The sequence below is a fragment of the Anabrus simplex genome, chromosome 13 (assembly GCF_040414725.1).
Source record: "Anabrus simplex isolate iqAnaSimp1 chromosome 13, ASM4041472v1, whole genome shotgun sequence".
Lineage (NCBI taxonomy): Eukaryota > Metazoa > Arthropoda > Insecta > Orthoptera > Tettigoniidae > Anabrus > Anabrus simplex.
In genome coordinates this window covers 69,535,811-69,554,813 of record NC_090277.1, presented here as the reverse complement: position 1 = coordinate 69,554,813, position 19,003 = coordinate 69,535,811, and the positions used below count along the sequence as shown (strand labels likewise).

The window sequence follows — 19,003 nt, the reverse complement described above, 5'->3', positions numbered from 1 at the left end:
AAAATCAACTACAATGCACTTTATTAGCTGCCTGTGTGGGACAGTGCTAGTGTGACGGCCTCCAGGTTGATTTTCCAACTCGATTTGAAACACCATGTCGACATGTAGAATCTCTCTGGTGATACGTTTCGCGTTTACCCAACAAAATTCGTAAGAATTCAGCCACAGACGGCCAAAAGATATTGAGTTTACTCTGCCATCTAGCGGGCATGATGTAGAACACAACACCACGGTAGCTGAGGCCACACGAGTATTATTATTCTTAGTCTTTCTTTGTTCGTAATGCCCATTCAAACAGCGATGTCGTTCGTGATATTCATTTCTTGGAGGTCCGCCTTAGCTTCTTCTAGTCAGTTTATCTTGACCTTCTTTGAGTTGATTACTTAAACAATCTTTTGGTGAGTCTGTCGCTATCCATATCGCCATAGGATCTCAGGCGTACGGCATCAGTGAACCTGTCAGAGGTCCGCTGTTGTAATCCACATGCCATTTTCTCTCCTGGGACCATACATGTAGTGAATACACGTTAGTCTGTAGGATTCATAGAGTTTAGTGGCTCTTTCTATGTTGGCCCTAATGTATTATTATTATTATTATTATTATTATTATTATTATTATTATTATTATTATTATTATTATTTAGGACCGCGTAGCATTACGGTCAGCACTATTAGATTCCGTCTTCGGACGCCTAGGTTCGATTCCCGGTACTGAAAGAAATTTAAGAACGTCAAGAGGGCTGGTATGTGGTTAAAATTGCACACTCAGATCATCTCCAATCTGATAAAAGCTGCACCACCTCGGGATGAGGACACGAGAGGCAAGTTCCTCCATAACTAAGTGAACATTGCTAGGAACACAATTTGAATTACACGATTCTTTCTTGAAGTAGCAAGTAGAACGCGACGCAGAGAGATGTTCCACCACCTGGGTGATTGTTGCGTTCCAAAGGGCAGTTTATTTTCATTTTATGGCTAAATGATTACATGCCGAACAAGTTCTCATGACTAACAAAGGAGAATTTTTGGAGTAAAAGAGAATTCGCACGGTGTGGAAGGCCGGGCCCGGGAAATTAAGAGTAAATAATGCCACTAAGAATATTTCGCAGGACGTGGAGGCAGCAATTCAGAAAGGAGTGAGACAAGGCTGCAGTTTGTCCCCTCTCATTTTCAATGTTTATGGAGAAGAGGCGGTAAACGAAATCCAAGGAGAAAAAATCAAAACTCTGAGATTTCCCGATGATATTGATATTCTGAGTCTGCACAAGATCTGGAGAAACTGTTGAATGGTATGGATAGAGTCTTGGGGAAATTGGAATGGCGTATGGCTTTTATTGCCGGGAGTGCGAGGACAAGTTGGGCTCGCCAGATGCAAGTCACGCCCGTAGGTAACCTGCGCGTCGTGATGAGGTTGAAGTGAACGGCACATAGACCCACCCCCCGTGCGAGCGGAATTAAACAATGATGGTTAAAATTCCCGACCCCGCCGGGGATCGAACCAGGGCCCGTGTGAGCGAAGGCCACATGGAGCCGGACAGACCTGGGGAAGCAGTGCGAGTAACGGAATGCAGTCAGGTGATGCAGGACATACTAGGTGTAGAAGTGAAGTAGATGACTATTGTTATAAATAACGATGGCAGAAATAAGGAGGACATGAACGCCTTTCTAGAGAAAATAAGTTTGCTTATTTCGAACACTGATACAGGAATTAGAAAGATGTTGTGACGACTTTCGTCTCGAGTGCGGCATTGTATGGAAGTGAAGCATGGACAATGACCAGCTCAGAAAGAAAGAGAATAGAAGCTTTTGAAATGTGGTGTTACAGAAGAATGCTGAAGGTGAGATTGATAGATCGAATCACGAATGATGAAATACAGATTCAAATAGGTGAGAGGAGATCGATTTGGCGAGCAGAAGAGACACAATGAAATAGGACACATCCTAAGACACACAGGCCTTGTTAACTTTTTCTGAGGAGTAGACCAACGTATGAATATGGCACACAAATTGTAGTAGATGTAGGATGTAGTCCTGTCTAGAAAGCCAAGAATAACGACCGAGAGGATTCGTCGTGCTGACCACACGACACCTCGTAATCTGCAGGCCTCCGGGCTGAGCAGCGGTCGCTTGGTAGGCCAAGGCCCTTCAAGGGCTGTAGTGCCATGGGGTTTGGTTTGGTTTTTGGTAGGATGTAGTAGATATGTGTGGAAATACATAGGTTAGCGCAGGATAGGGTGGCAGGTGACTTGCATCAAACCAATCTATGGACTGATGACTTGTAGAATTCAGTTCTGCAACGAAAGCGAGAACATGCGCAGGATGGAATCTTCCTTTCGCTTTCTGTGAGCCACTCACCAACAGGCTGCTCCGCTAAGCTCAAGCCAAGGTTGCCACCTTCTGCCACGCAAAACAACGGACATTGTTTAAAAGTAACAGACGCTCCTGATTTGAGAACACGATTCTTCCGGAAGCTGACTGTTTACTAGTGGACAACAGAGGGAGCTAAAACTGTAATGAAACGCAAGAACGAGTTGATAGTGGCCACAGAGGATCCAGACCCCCTCACTTTAGTTTTGTTGGGCATTTTATGTACTCCTATTTGAGGATTCTTTACAATGCAAGCTAAGTCACTAGCCTATCAACCTCCCCTATAATTATTGTTGTCTCTAGAATCAAAAATATACTTTATATAAAATAAGAGTGTTGCCTGTTCATTGCTCAGAATGTATAAAGAATGACATTCCTATGTCGGTCGTAGCCATAGAAACAAGGAAATGCACGTTTGAATATTCGGTCATCTCTGTCTGTAGCTGCATCACGAGAAAATGGCTGAGTGAGACGAATACAAATCGGTATGTAAAGTCGGGGAATGAGACACTACAATCTAGGATATACACGCTGAGTGAAATGGTAATTCAGGGCGAATCCTATAATTTAAGCCTCAAATAACTACGTTATTAGAGCTCCTATCGATAAATAATAGTCTACGTAACTAAAGTTATATAGAATTAAGGGGACACTATAGTGAAATTTAATGAATTTCGAGGAAAATATCAAAATTGGATTTAGAACTCTAAAAAATACCCTGATGTGTGTTCTTTCGAAAAATGCTTTTAGTTTTTAAATACCGCCATTTTAAAACCCACAGCGCCTCATTTAAATGACGTTGCGCTAGCATTTAACTGTCCTATGCTCTACTGGACACGCCCCTCCAGTTGCTGCTTTCCCTTTCTTACGTCTCTCTCACTTGGATTTCAAATCCAATCTAAGCATTTAGTAGCAGATGTGGTATTCTGTATGATGTAGTTTTACAAATAATGCCAACATATCAGAGACATGCATCAGATGCACTGCTACAAAGGTGCACAAAAGGAAAGAGCCTTCACAGTGTTCTTTGGAATAAATGTCCAAATGTCCAAAAGAAGTATTTGGTATTGTGAGTTCGATATGGGGTGTAGTCCTTCGGTCCATCAGAGGGAAGCCTGCTGTGGACATCAGTCACCGGCGATACCAAAGGAGCAGGAAAAGGAGCTCAGGTGAAAGTAAAAAGCTAAATAAAAGAGAGGAGAGAAGAAAGAAGTCTGAAGGGCATACTTATTGTGCAGGACAGTTCCAAAGTGAGTGAAATTGCACAGATTTTTATTTTGCCTTTTATGGCTTAGTAAAATCTTCATGATTTCTTTCACGAAAATAATCCCTTATCATGCAATTTTTGTCTGATGTAGGTGAAATTTTACACAGTAGTAGCTAAATAGTTGGTGCATACATGTCAGTGTGCATTTTGCTGTTTAAGGTAATTCAATTTTTTTGTGACCTACAAAATTTTGTGTGTACACATATTTTTTTCAGAAAAATTAAACATTACATTTAAAAAAATTCTACAGGCCAACACATTTCTCAAACAACAAACTGCTGGCATAACTATACAGCACATTTGTGCAAAATTTGGTGCCAAATGGAAAAATATTGTGATGCAAGGGGCTTTTTATAACGATGCTGGTAAAAGGAAAGTAAAAAATTCCTACTCAAAAAGTTGTAGGTATAGATACAATATAGAAATTTTTTTGCATTACTATATCTGAGGAGTTACACCTCAGAACAAAAATATGGAAAAAAAGTCATTGAAAAATATAGAAGTTAGAAATTTCAGTAAGTTTCCAATTATTATTTATATCTTATACATTTTTACCGTACAGGCTGTGATAACAGAACAATTCATGAATTTCCATTGCTGCTGCTATGTCCACAAGCAGATTAGAGCAGATGCAGGATGCAATAGTTACGTAGAAATGAAAAGGTTAGCACATGATAGGGTGGCATGGAGAGTTGCATCAAACCAGTCTATGGACTGATGACTCAAACAACAACAACCATGTCCATATCAACGCCGAACCACGAGAAAATGGGGGAGCAGAATTTAATGAAATTCGGTATGCAAAGTCAGGGAATAAGTCTAGGCTATACATAGTTTTATTGACGCTAGCTGAAATGGTAGCTTAGGGGAAGGCGCCGAATTTTAATTTTAAAATATTTATGTTATGGTCCTATAGGAAAGTAAACTGATACAGAATACAAGTTCCAGTCAGTTATGTCTTATACAGTTTTACCGTACTGACTATTATAACGGAATAATTAATTTAGACTTGTGTCGCTTAGTCCATAAAACGCCGAGCATTGCTAACAAAGAAATATGGTTCAATGGTGTTAACTGGCGATGATTGTAAAGGTCCGTATCGACAAGGAAAAATGTAATGATGATTACAGAAATGAGAAAGGATCGCTTGAAGAATAGGGAGTCATGAAAGAAGGAAGAACTGCCTTTACATTCGATGCCCTCACTAAACTAAATGTGAAGGCGTACAATATGGAAAGCTCATAAAACTGATCAACAATAACATTATATTGACCATCGTTGTGCTGCGATCTCCTATAGATGGGATTACTGTTGCGTCCCAAGAAAAATTGGCGGAAAGAAGCTGGGGGTCTCGTCAACGGCGGGCACTTCAGCTAGTCTATAGAACCTAAAACAAAATATACAGCAAATTACATACAGTTCAGTCAACAGTCTACAGTGAGTTGGATATCGAGCCTTTTTCTTTGTTATTCAGATGATTAAATGGAAATAACGAATAGTAATATCGGATCAACAAATCCTTTACAGCAAGTACGTAATAATAATAATAATAATAATAATAATAATAATAATAATCGAGCTCGATAGCTGCAGTCGCTTAAGTGCAGCCAGTAGGCCTATCCAGTATTCGAGAGATAGTGGGTTCGAACCACACTATCGGCAGCCTTGAAGATGGTTTTCCGTGGTTTCCCATTTTCACACCACGCAAATGCTGGGGATGTACCTTAATTAAGGCCACGGCCGTTTTCTTCCCACTCCTAGCCCTTTCCTGCCTCATCGTCGCCGTAAGACATATCTGTGTCGGTGCGACGTAAAGCAAGTACCAAATAATAATAATAATAATAATAATAATAATAATAATAATAATAATAATAATAATAATAATAATAAACGATTGCTTAGCAGTTTTAACAAATTCGACTCAAAACGCTGACGTCAACAAGTGGACCTACGACAGACGACGGGCACATTTTCGGATCGTCACGTGCAAAGTGGTGGGATGAAGGCCGTGCTCTTCACAGCGAGCTCATGAAACTCGACTGGGTCAATGTAATGAAACTCCCTAGTATACAAATTACCAGATAACAATAATAATCATCACCATCATTTGGTGCTGGGCTCAGTGGCTCAGGCGGTTAAGGCAGGTTCGATCCCGGCTCAATCCGATGATATTTGTTCTCAGATACGTCAGCCCTGTGTCGGTAAAAGAACTCCTGCCGGACAAACTTCCAACACCATCTTGACCACCTCTGAGAAGCACAGGGTATGACATTTGAAACTCAGTCTTATCAACAGCAAGTTATCAATCGGTGTTTTAATTCTGAATCTTTTCGAAAGAGGCTCGGACCTGAAGGCCTATACATTGCCTAAGAAATAACTGTGAAAAGACTTAAAATATCCAAAAAGGACCTAAAATATGGCAAAATGGAAGTAAAAATGCGGTCCAAATTCCTTCATAATTTTAGTTTTAATTGCATACTTAATGAAGGAATATGATGTTTATAAATGCAAAATTCTGCTGCAAAAACATATACGTGAAATAGTTCGTCTTTCAGACATTACATATTTATAGATTAACATAATTAAAAAGGGCAGTTTCGTGTTTGTTAAAAAAATTACTTGCAGTATTTAGAAATAAATATTTTCCAGCTAGAATGAATTCAGTGAACCCGCAATGGACATCCTGGAGAAAGAAAATGAAATAAGTAAAACTGTAATAATCTCTGACTTCACCGCACTAGGGTTAGAGAAACATCACCTCACTTGGCTTTGCAGTGTATCACAAGAGTTATCTCCAGGTTCTTAGGTGTCAAGGATCGTCAGTTTTCAAACAGCACGTTGCGAAACATCGACGGATCTTAAGGGTTCATACTTGTTCCTCTTCAAAAACACTCACATCTATTTTTTTCTTTCGATAATTCACTTCTTGCACATACTTTCACACCCCTGTTGTTTTCAACGACTAGTTTCATTCCTCATTTCATTTCCTCTCTTTTTAGATATGGTTCAAACATATGCACTTACTACAGAAAAGGTGTGCAAGTGGTTCTAATGATGATTCGAATTGGGCAGTAAAATAGAAGGTGAAGTTGAAAAAGACATAAAAACAAGGTTAAAAAGACCAATAAGCCAAAAACGCCCATAAACGAAAAAATACCAATAAAATCTACCCTTTTCTGACCTACAATGACCCAGAATGAACATAAATTATGTTGGGTCTCGTTTTCTGACACTCGAGAAAAAAAAAATGGATTTTCCACAAGTTCCGAGCCCTAGTAATAACCAATCATAAATCGTATGACAGGAATAATACCTCCTCGCTTCAATGACAACATCTATTCTCTCAGCAATCATTGAAATAATTTTACCCTCCCGTGTCATATAATTCGGACCAACAACACGTTTGTATGGAGACTACATCATGTGTCTGCTGTCAATAAGCTACCTCGCTAACAAGCCGCTACTGCATGTCATTTACATTGACCTCGATAAAGCGCTCTTCTCTATAAACCTTAATGCAAACTGTCCCACTGGTATAATAACAAACTATTTTCTTAATTGTCAACAGGGAGACGAACTTCCAGGCGCCATCGTCTGGCGTCCCACAAGGATCAATCCTATCACCTCTGCTATTTTATTTCTTTGTAGTTGACCTCGAAGATGACATACAGATGAACTCCAGTGGTTGTGGTACGATTGGTCAAAAGTCGGGAACTCAACATGAATGTGTTAAAATGTAGATGCGCCTAAATTAACGTGAGCTTACCCACAGCTATGAAATAAACGGCACTCCAGTGAAGGCTGTCACTCAAGTAAACAGAATTTTTCTTTTCATATAGACCAAATAAAATCCCGTGCCATGAGCTCTCTTGTTAGCACTTACTGAAATTCATGAGAAACCCTTTTAAATTGTACTTCTGTTCCTCCTATCATCGACATTTGGTCATTAGTTGTCCTCACGAATAGCAATAGACTAAACATCACCGCGCAGTCTCACTTTCAGTGTAACAGACAAAGTACGAGTCCCCATACTACGAAACAAGTAAAAGTAAGCACTTTCCTCAATTGTGCCGGCAGCTGAAGTGTTAAAGAGCACGGAAAGGCTTCACATTGTGAGTCCTGGATAGCTCTATCAAACTAAAAAAAATATTCGAAAACCACTTCCGGCCAAAATGCAGTTCCGGAAAAACAGCCTAAAACAACCTGTTTCTTTATTCGTTTTCTTTTTGATTCAAATAGTTTCTGCAATGTGTTCCTTGGGTCAATACCCTCGGGAGGTTTTTGATTTTTTGAAAAATATCCCCAACGAATGTAGTTGTAAGGGCTTTGCACTCACATTAGTGACTGTAGAGGTAGAAACAGGCAAACTGCTAATCTAATCGACCGGGTTGTGAAGATAAGAGAGATGAAGGTCGGCTGAGTAGGGGGGTTCGATTTCCACCTCAGCCATCCTCCAAGTGGTTTCTCACTTCTCCTGCAAGCAAATGCCCGCATGGTACCTAACTTAAGGCCACGGCTGCTTCTTTCCTCTTCCTTGTCTATCCCTTCCAATCTTCCCATCCCCCGACAAGACCCCTGTTCAGAATAGCACGTGAGGCCACCTGAACGAGGTACTGGTCCTCCCCGACCCAAAGCCTCACGCTCCAGAACACTGCCCTTGAGGCGGTAGAGGTGGGATGTCTCGCTGACTCCTAGGGGAAAACCAACGCTGGACGGTAAACGGACTAAGAAAGAAAGAAAGTTATTGTGATTTTTAGGAATAAATAAAGAATATATCCTCATACTTTATTATACTTCATTTATCTACAATTCGTAGATCATATTACTAGGATGTTTTCCACATTGAGTTGCTTGCCTGAAGTGCCAGAACTGTGGAAGCACGTCACGGCGATCTGAGACAGTTTAGAACGAGATAAATTCTTTCAAATGTCAGCATCTTGGACCTGAGTAAACATCTAATGTACACACTTCCTAGCCTTAGATGTACACAACCTGCTGCACTGGCCAAGATGCAACATTGCAAGGTCATTCGCTGGAAGGTCTTCCTATTCTTTGTCAGTTCATTATTTCTAAGAGCGTACCGCGGTTTGAAAGTAGAAATTCCTCATATAAAATACAAGTCGAGCCCGGATATTTAGGTATTAATAGGTTCGAATGTAAACTTAATAAAGTGAGTAACAATATACTGCACAACAGTTCTGCTATGAGACTTACATAAACTATAGGGGCACAGACTATAAGAACCCCTGGACATTATGTTAGCTTCTCTGTATTTCTGAAGAGCGGGTTAGCCTACTAAACTGTCGCTGCCTGAACATCCGAGCTCTATTTAATAAGTATGACAAACGTTGAAAATTATATCTCTAAGCGGGAAGGAAAATTCGTAAAATAGAAATATAATTGCTGAATATTATAACACGGCAGTAGAACAGAAGATGCGTACCGGTACGATTAAGGATATTACTTTTTTTTTCTATTTGCTTTACGTCGCACCGACACAGATATGTCTTATGGCGACGATGGGATAGGAAAGACCTAGGAACTGGAAGGAATCGGCCGCGGCCTTAATTAAGGTACAGCCCCGGCATTTGCCTGGTGTGAAAATGGGAAACCACGGAAAACCATCTTCAGGGTTGCCGACAGTGGGGCTCGAACCCACTATCTCCCGATTACTGGATACTGGCCGAAGGATATTACTAAGGCCAGGGAGATATGTATCGCTTATCCGATTTGCGAAGAAGATGAGCTAGGTGCTATAATGGAAACTGTCCCGACATTCGTCTTAGTGCAGAGGAATTGAAAACAAGGGAAAACCATTCATAGGACAGCCGACAGTGGGGACCGTCCGTCTCCTGCGTGTAGAGCTGCAAGGCTTGCTGTTAAGCCGAAACATACCGAGTTCCGTGGGAACAAACACTGTGCATCCGTGTTGACCCTTCTTTCCTTCTACCCTTGACTTCCAATGTTAACACTGGTTCAGTATGAAGGAGAAAGGCTAATGACTTCGTGAATGCGTGAGTTATCTTAGTGAGTAAATTGCTCTCTGTAGTTCGAAGAAGCACGGATAAATCTTTCGGAGTTATCTACACTTGAATTAAATTAATGTGAAGCTACTGACTGACTGAGCAGCTGCTTTACGTCACACCGACACAGACAGGTCTTACGGCGACGATGAAATAGGAAAAGTCTACGAAGGGAAGGAAGCGACCGTGGCCTTAATTAAGGCAACCCCAGCATATGCTTCGTGTGAAAAATGGAAAAACGGAAAACTATCTGCAGGATTACCGATAGTGGGGATCGAACCCACTATCTTCCTAATGCACGTTCACACCTGAGTACCCTTAACCGCACGGCCGACTCGGTCGGTAGGCAGACTTTAATTCCGCAACTTAAAGGAGTGGTGCGGGGCACCTTGAGGGTAACGCCCTCTCTCTGACCGGAAGATATTTCGGGGTTGTGAGAATAAGAGAGATGGGTTGAAAAGAGATTTGAGTTGATTGGTTTGAAAGAATTATCAGTCTATTGGCTGAGGGGGAGAACATATTTTAAAAACTATTTAGAGTTAAGTTGAACGGAGGTGTCGAAATATTGTGCAAGCATTTTGAAGATGTAAGGTGGGAAAGCCTGGGCGTGACTGAGTGGCTGTTATAAGGAAGCAACGAATGGATGTTTATATTTTGGATGGATGAGGGATAACGCGACAGGATACAGTGAGGCCGTCTCTCAGACCATGTATCAGTCATGTAATTTGCGGAGAAGTTGAGGTGAGGGCAGCCGTGGAGTCCCGGCATTCGCCCTAGCGCACAGGAATGGAAAACAACGGAAAACCATTCTTAGCACAGTCGACTGGGGGACCAGCGCTTCTCCGTCTCTCGAATGCAGAGCTGTAAGGGTTAAGCCGAAACATGCCGAACTTGGTGGTATGGATGATTGTGCACGGGTGATGTTATGGCGAATGAATTGGTCAGGACATATTTTTAAATGTATTATTATTATTATTAGGTTCGATTTTTGCCATCTAATGACCACGAAAATTAACCCTGTGGACGCATCCTCACTTCTATAGCTCTTCATCTTTTCAATTTCCTGTTTCCTCCTCTCTTCTGTCCAGATGTTCCCGTCCCCTTCTAACCCGTGAGAGTTGTTCTGTCTTGCATTATATCTTCTGTTATTCCAATCTCTGTCATAGAATGTTTTACTCCTTGCCATTGTTGCTCTTGTACACTCGTTTTGTCAATGCGCTGAGAAAAGATATGTTTGGTAGAAGGCTCTCTCCACAGTTGGTGCCTCTCCGCGACTTGGAATCAGCCATTAATTGATTCATTTAAGAAGACAGTATTTAATTCATAATGGAATGTTCAGTTCACTCATTTATCAGTGAATGCTCTCTCCGCAGTTAGTGACAGCGTGAGAAGAGTGTTATTCATTCACGACCACATGAAATCTTCCATTTAGCAATTGATGTAGTCATCCACTCGTCCAGTTCAGTCATAATGTGTATTGTAATAGTTGTGATACAAACCTAAGCAGGGAAAATACACGCTGTCCTACACCATATGACACTGTTAACGTCTACGACAAAATAAATTATATTTAGTGTAATAACAGTCAGAGGAATGCAATCCAGTTAGTGAACTGCAATAAACGAATGCTCTCTTCCCAGTTTCCGGTGACGTGAACTAGGGGATGGGATTGTGAAAAGGCAGTTGTGGGTTAAGAAAGGTGAAGTTCAATCTAAAGGATGGCAGCAAGATATTTTAGATGCACGACTGTATCGCTATTGACCTATCCGAGGCTTTTGATAGGGTAGATCATGCGAGACTACTGAGGAAAATGAAGCAGACATCGCCCAGAAATGCTAATAATTACCAAAATAAATCATAATTAAATTACCGGTCAATCTGAGTAAAAATTGTGACAGAACTTAAGCAATCAATTGAATCGGTGGCTACATTTCTAAAAACAGTCCTCTCGGTTTAAATTATTGTGTTGATGGGGGTGATAGTGACTCATGGAGAATATATATAATAATATAAGAAATGATCTTCATTACGGTAATCATATTACCGACATTGATAAGAAAAGTTACAGATCGCTTCATATGGTTATGAGGTTGTAGTAGTGATGTAGAGGACAGGGCGTATAGAGTATGGGACCCACACCAGGATTACTTGATACGAGAAGTGGAAAAAATGTCAAAGTAAAGCAGCACGATTTGATCTGCTGATTTCCGACAAAGGAGAGTGTTGCATATTTTGGGCAGGAAAGACTTGCGAATAAAGAGAAGAGATGCTTGACGACGGGGTGTCAGTCGTGAGTTGGCGTGGAATGACGTAAGTAGAAGAATAAGCTTGCCTAGAGCTTTTAAAACCAGGAAATTGTCATAATTATGAATTGGAATTCAAGAGGACAGATTCGGGCAAATATTCATATATCGGAATTAACCGATCAATATTAAAATCCCCGAACGGGCCGGAAATCGAAGCCGGGACCCCTTGAACCAAACCATTTAGCCGGACGAAACTCGTGTCCACATCCCGAGATGGGGCAGCTCTTTTCAGGCAGGTGAGCTGCAACTACATACCACTCTCCTGACAACCTTGAATTTCTGGCAGTACCGGGAATTGAAGGCGGTCCCCCGAGCACGATAGCTGACATCGCTATTGGAACCAAGGGAAATTTTCGATACATACTCTTCTTCCTCAGTTTTCGAAAGTCGACGGATTTTCCTCAATACTGTCCTTTCGTTTTTCTCTACCTCTTCTATTTCTCCCGTTTTCATAGAGAACATGTATTCTGTGGCATACAGACTCACTGGTTTGATTAATGTGTTGCAGTGTTTGATTTTAAATTTTATTATTTTTATTAGTAGTAGCAAATTATCCCAATATTGGAAGACGTTAAGCAAATAACTCAATCAATTCTTCTGTGGGTTCTTCTTCTTGTTCCAATACGCTTTCATTCTTTCCAAGAAGGCTTGTTTACGTCCCGTCCTTCCGACCACTTGGATCTGTACTGTTTTTGTTGTGGTTGCTCCCCAATTGTTTCCTTTGTGTCTAAAGATCTCTTTTTCTAGGATGTGTCTTGAACTTATGTATGCGTTTTTGAGGTCATTTCGAAGTTCGTCAAGCCAGGGTGTTGATTTCTTAAGTGAGGTTACATAATCTATGATCCTTTTTGTTAATTGGTTTTTTGGTAATTAGTGAGATGACCAAAGTATTTCATTCGTCTTTTCCTATTATTATTATTATTATTATTATTATTATTATTATTATTATTATTATTATTATTATTATACGTGAGTAATTGTATGTATGTATGTATGTATGCATGAAGGAGTAAATGGACCTGGATTTTTAGCTACTAACAGATATTCTAGGAGGTAATTCCACAAATCACATAAATACTCCTGCCATCTACCAATCAAACTGTGAACTAGAAGCAACTTGGTTGTGGTAATGCAGGTCGCTGTATTACCTGGGATTGACGAGAGGACCGTCTCATTCGAGTTTCTCTCTTTATCTACCGGAATACGACCACAGTGCCATCTGTTGAGAACCTAAAAAGTACCTATTTAGTTCGTACGACGGCCGACTCGCTCCAGCTTGCTCTGAACCAGACATCAATCAGAAATGCTAATATAGACGAATAGAAATCGTAATGAAGTAAGTTGCCAGTCAAACACTGTGACAGAACTTAAGCAATCAATTGCCTTTCAAATTGCGTCAATAGCCAGTGCGTTTTTCATCATATGTTGGTAGACCTACTAGTGTGTGGCCTCCGAAGAGGAGTTGACACCATGTTGGCGAACTGCGCGTCTATGAGGATGATGACGACACACAGCCCCCGAGGCATGGGAATTAACCGATTAAAGTAAAAATCCCTAACCCGGCCGGAAACCGAACCCGGGACAGCCTGGACCAAAGCCACTCAGCCGGATGAAACTCGTATCCTCAACCCGAGGTGCGGCAGCTCTTTTCAGGCAGGTGAAGTACCGGCAACCAAACCCGGGCCCCCGACGACGGCAGGTATTAACACTAAGCGTGACGCTACGGACGCAGACGAATAATTTATCTATTATAAATGTTGTATCACTTCAATGAAAACAATGTACTAACCAACAAGCCCAGTGTCCTGGGCCTCTGTATTTATTATCTTATTCACTCCTTTACTAATAAGAAAAACGAAATTTTCGAATTACCTTAACTTTTCATCACAATTTTTTTAAATTAAAACATCCATCAAATTCTAAGACTAAAACAATTTTATAAAAAGTAAGTACCTCGTTGACATTCTAAACGATTGCGACTGTTTGAAAGGACGTATAATAAGTCCAGGACCATTTTAAATTGAACAGAACAAATTCCAGAGAAAAGGTAGATCGTATTTGAGAAGAAGTTGACCTGCACAGTAAGAACACTAACGCAAATGATCGAAACAGAATGAAAAAACTATTTTCGTCTCAAATGTGCCTTAAAATCTTCTAAATAAAATAACAGGAAAAAAACAGACATATTTTCCCCATTTTATCCCAATTAATTCTAGTTCACGTCTCGCTCTGTGGTGTAGTGCAACCCCCAGAGACCCGAGTTCTTTTCCCGGCTCTGCGACGAAATTTGAAAACTGATTAAAAAAGAAAGAAAGGAATTGTCGTAGACCGTGTTCATACATTCCGGAATCCAGATCCAATGTCGGATCACAAGCAACTTGTTGCTTTTCCAAATTACACGTGTTGACGGCCAGTGCCGTGTTGTAGAGCGCATGTTCATCCTTCCTTATATTCTGAATGTGTAAAGAAAGCTGTGATGAAAAGCCGGCCGTCAATTTGTAGCATAAGTTACTGTTGAGTATTTTGGTGTTAAGGCCAATACATCTGCATTACGGATTTCTAGGGTTCAGTCTGCAAGCCTCCGTGAGCTAATTAAGCTTTGTGGTACACTGTCAGTTACCATTCATCTGCACTTAGGACTCTCACCCAGGTGACATGCTTCCTAACAGTTCCTTACCTAATTTGTTCTTAAATGGTTTCACGAAGTTGGAAATTTTCCACATCTCCTACTTTCGAATCATTAGAAAAATTGGAACAGGACTGTGTTGGGGTGACGGCCACAAGTTCTCAGTAGAATGCGCAGCGTGTGGTAATATTTTAAGAGCTAGTCCGATTTTATCAAGTCTGTTCCTTGATTACGGTGATAACGCCGAGACATGAAGCAAAATGTTACTGGAACGCCATGACTGCACCCCGGATGTTAATGCAGTAATAAGTTAGAATACAACCTAATTCGGTTATTACGAAGTGTTGACTAACCCGTACTGAGAGTAACGTAATTTGTACGGTTTCTGATGTTTATGCGAATCTCATAGCATAACCGTTAGGCAGGATAGACTACTAACCTATTACTGCCCAAACGTCCTGGCTCTAGTCATGACCAACAATTTGAAACCTGTGTTACTGATCGAGCACACGAGGAAAAGGAAGCATGGTAGTCTATCCCGCACAATCCCCCTGTGGGTGGGGGCGGTAGAATAACACCCACGGTATCCCCTGCCTGTCGTAAGAGGCGACTAAAAGGGGCCTCAGGGGCTCTGAACTTTGGAGCGTGAGTTGGCGACCACGGGGCCCTTAGCTGAGTCCCGGTATTGCTTCCACTTACTTGTGCCAGGCTCCTCACTTTCATCTATCCTATCCGACCTCCCTTGGTCAACTCTTGTTCTTTTCCGACCCCGACGCTATTAGGTTTGCGAGGGCTAGGGTGTCTTTCGTTTTCATGCCCTTCGTGGCCCCTGTCTTCCTTTGGCCGATACCTTCATTTTTCGAAGTGTCGGACCCCTTCCATCTTTCCTCTCTGATTAGTGTTATATAGAGGATGGTTGCCTAGTTGTACTTCCTCAACAATAATCACCACCTCTATCCCGCACAACGGTTATGCTAAACCACGGCCGACTGGATCCCTCGCTGCGCTTCTAGCTAGAGCGACGCATCAAGTCGGCCGTGGCTAAACATTAGGAGTACAGTCGAGTTACGGAAGAACGCGCTAGTAACCAAATTAGTCTGCATTCTAACCCATCACTGCCTGATGAATAAGTTATTTAAAATAGCAGTCTTGGTTGCAAAATATGTGATATTTACAGCCGTCATACTTTCAGCTTCCGAAAACCGTAAAAGTAGTTAGTAAAGCAAATAGCATTGCTGCCCTAAGAGTGGCGCTTCATTTACAAGGCTCAAAAGAGCTTTTACATCTATCGATATCCTTGTATCCTAGAACCTAATGGTACTTGTCATACAGAAGAAGGGCAGGTCTCTCATTTGCCTCACACTTGCAAGTCTGCTGGGGAATTAACCGTACACACGTTTCTTTTGTGCTTCATTTGCAGTACTACATACATTCTTATTTCACTATTAGCTCTGTGCAAATGTGACTTTCATTTAATACGATCAAAATTAACCCAACTTCTCCTTCATGTCTTAACGCCAAACGCTTAAATTTTTGATTTCATAACGCTAGAAGAAAATGCACGTGCTTGTCATAACTCATAATTGTACAACCCTCTACCAAACTGAGTGGCACCGAGTTTGAGACCCGCAAACTTCAGGTGGCAGCAGATGATAGCTCTGGTACTCTACCGACCCCATAAAAAGGTGTGAAGATTTTAAAAACCATTATTATTTCTTCGATATCGGCCATCCATGGACCACGTCAAGTAACTTCATGTCTTTGCCTCCTTTCTTGATTTTCGGTATGATTTGTCAGTTTCCTGAAAAAACATGAAATTCCTATTCTTATTGTGAAATGTAGCTATGTCTAGAATTTCTTCTATCTCAATCCTCATTTCTCGTAAAGCCTTTTTCACTTCGATTAGCCAACTTATTTTTGTTTCGGGAATTTTTCTAGTGGGTAAAACATTCTTTATTCCGTCTTTCTGGATTCATTCGAACTAAGTCACCATTAATAATATCTTCTTTTCCTGAAGGCACCTGATAATTTTTCAGATTATTATTATTATTATTATTATTATTATTATTATTATTATTAGCCTATTATTCAAATTGGTGATGATTTGTTTATTTACTAACTGTATAGTTTTTGAATGATTCCTTAAAGATTTGTATTACCAGTTAGTTATGTGTGAAGTATAGTATACTCCATTCAACGGTAATTTCGCTCATTTTACTTTCAAGCCCTCTCAATGGAGGCTACACGTGGACTTAAGCGGTATCCAGAGCGTCACAATTCATCTCAGTGACACATAAACAATGCATTCGACATTAATATCAGTTATTTTCCATTATTTTTATATGTCAACCCCTCCATAGTATTCTTTTTCAGATGGTAAGTCATATGTGTACCAAGTTTCGTTGAGAGCTATTCTGGAACATCCCACATCCATAATCTCGGTTATTTTTACATCCATTTTCAGCCCTTCTCAACCTCCATTCTGATTGCGGCTGAAGTATGACTTAAACCGCATCCAGTGTCACACTTCAACTCAGCGACCTCGTAAATAAAGGATTGGACATTAATATCGGTCTTTTCCGTTATTTTTATATTTCACTCCCCTCCCCTAGGAGCCTAGGATTGTTTACATTACTTTTTTATATAGTACCAATTTTTTATGAGGGCTATACTGGAAGAAACACACATACGTCCGTAATTCCGGTAATTGTGAACATTTCCTTTTTACCCCTTTTCATTCTCGGAGGCTGAATATGGACTTCAAAGGCAAAGTGAAGTGTCATTATTCCACCTCTAACTCACCCCCGCTCCTTGGGGTATCTTACCCCCATAGTAAGTCATATGTTCGGTTGAGAGGTATCTCGGTCGTTTTTGAAACTTTCTTTACCACCTATTCTCACCCCCTCCCACCACCACCCCCAGGGGTCTTAGATTTGTCGTACCTCGATGCAGTTTGTCTCCTGATAGTGTACCAAGTTTAGCTGAAATCACTCCCGTAGTCCCGAACACTATGGATTTACAGCTTTCAGATATAATTCACCCCCTTCCCTAGGGGTGTGATGCCCCACAGATGACAGCTGTGGTGGGATACACACTTTCTTCACTCCTTCTCAATCCCCTGACGAGTGGGGCTTGTCAGTGACCTCGAGAACTATACATTCGACAATATCTTCGATTATTGTGATATCTCACCCCCTCCAACCCCCACGTGGTTTATGTCCCGATAGCAAGTCAAAAGTGTACGCGTTTGGATGAAATCGCTACAGTGGTTTAGGAGGAGATATGGTACAATCGTATATACTGTACATAGGTACATGCAATATGTATAAAATAAGTTTTATCTGCATATTTCTCAGAATTTAAGGAGAATGGTATTTCCGTATCGTTCGTGTCCAGAGTAACAAAGACATGCACTTTCTATTTTTCCGTCATTTTTGTCTGTTTGTACGGCATCACGACAAAACGGCTGAAGATAATTGAATGAAAATAGGTATTTAAAATCCAGGAATGACGGACAACAATCTAGGCTATAACTAATTGTATTGACGCTGAGTGAAATGGTAGTGTTTTTTTTTTGCTATGGGCTTTACGTCGCACCGACACAGATAGGTCTTATGGCGACGATGGGATAGGAAAGGCCTAGGAGTTGGAAGGAAGCGGCCGTGGCCTTAATTAAGGTACAGCCCCAGCATTTGCCTGGTGTGAAAATGGGAAACCACGGAAAACCATCTTCAGGGCTGCCGATAGTGGAATTCGAACCTACTATCTCCCGGATGCAAGCTCACAGCCGCGCGCCTCTACGCGCACGGCCAACTCGCCCGGTGAAATGGTAGTTTAGGGAAGGTAATTCTCAAATACTTATTAATGGTCTTAGCGATAAATACCACAAAAATAAAGTTATATATAATTAAATTTCCGATCATTTATGTCTGATACATTTTTACCCGCAAAGATAACAGAGATATTTCTGATATCAGCGCCGAGCCACAAGAAAATGGGTGAACAGAATTTAATGAAAATTGGTATGTAAAGTCTGGGAATAAGGAACTAGAGTCTAGGTTATAAATAATTTTTATTCACGCTGGATGAAATGGTAATTTACGGGAAGGCGCCTAAAATGTATTATTTTAAATACCATGTATTACATAACATAACAAATGCTATAGGGAATACAAGTTTTAATTACTGACGGGATAATACATCCACAATAATCGAATAACCTCCATCCGATTATTTAAACAATGGAATTGCAAAAGTCGTAGTGATGGCATAATCGAACACTTTTAATATTCATCGATTATTTCAGCAGAACCACTCGTTCGGTTCGAGCGATTATTTCGAAAGCATTCACTATGCAATCGCCTCATCCATTTGAATGCAGTTTAGAATGAATAATCGAATGGAAAATTCACGAA

The 19,003-nt window shown here is 40.8% G+C and overlaps 1 long non-coding RNA gene across 1 annotated transcript in view; it reads right to left on the bottom strand.

The window, feature by feature from the left end:
• Nucleotides 1-4,551: 4,551 nt before the first annotated feature.
• Nucleotides 4,552-19,003, bottom strand: part of LOC136884862 (uncharacterized) — a 37,810-nt gene continuing 23,358 nt past the window's right edge. Inside the window, exon 4 of the long non-coding RNA XR_010861424.2 lies at nt 4,552-5,020. This is a non-coding gene — a long non-coding RNA (uncharacterized lncRNA). The remainder of the gene's footprint in view (nt 5,021-19,003) is intronic.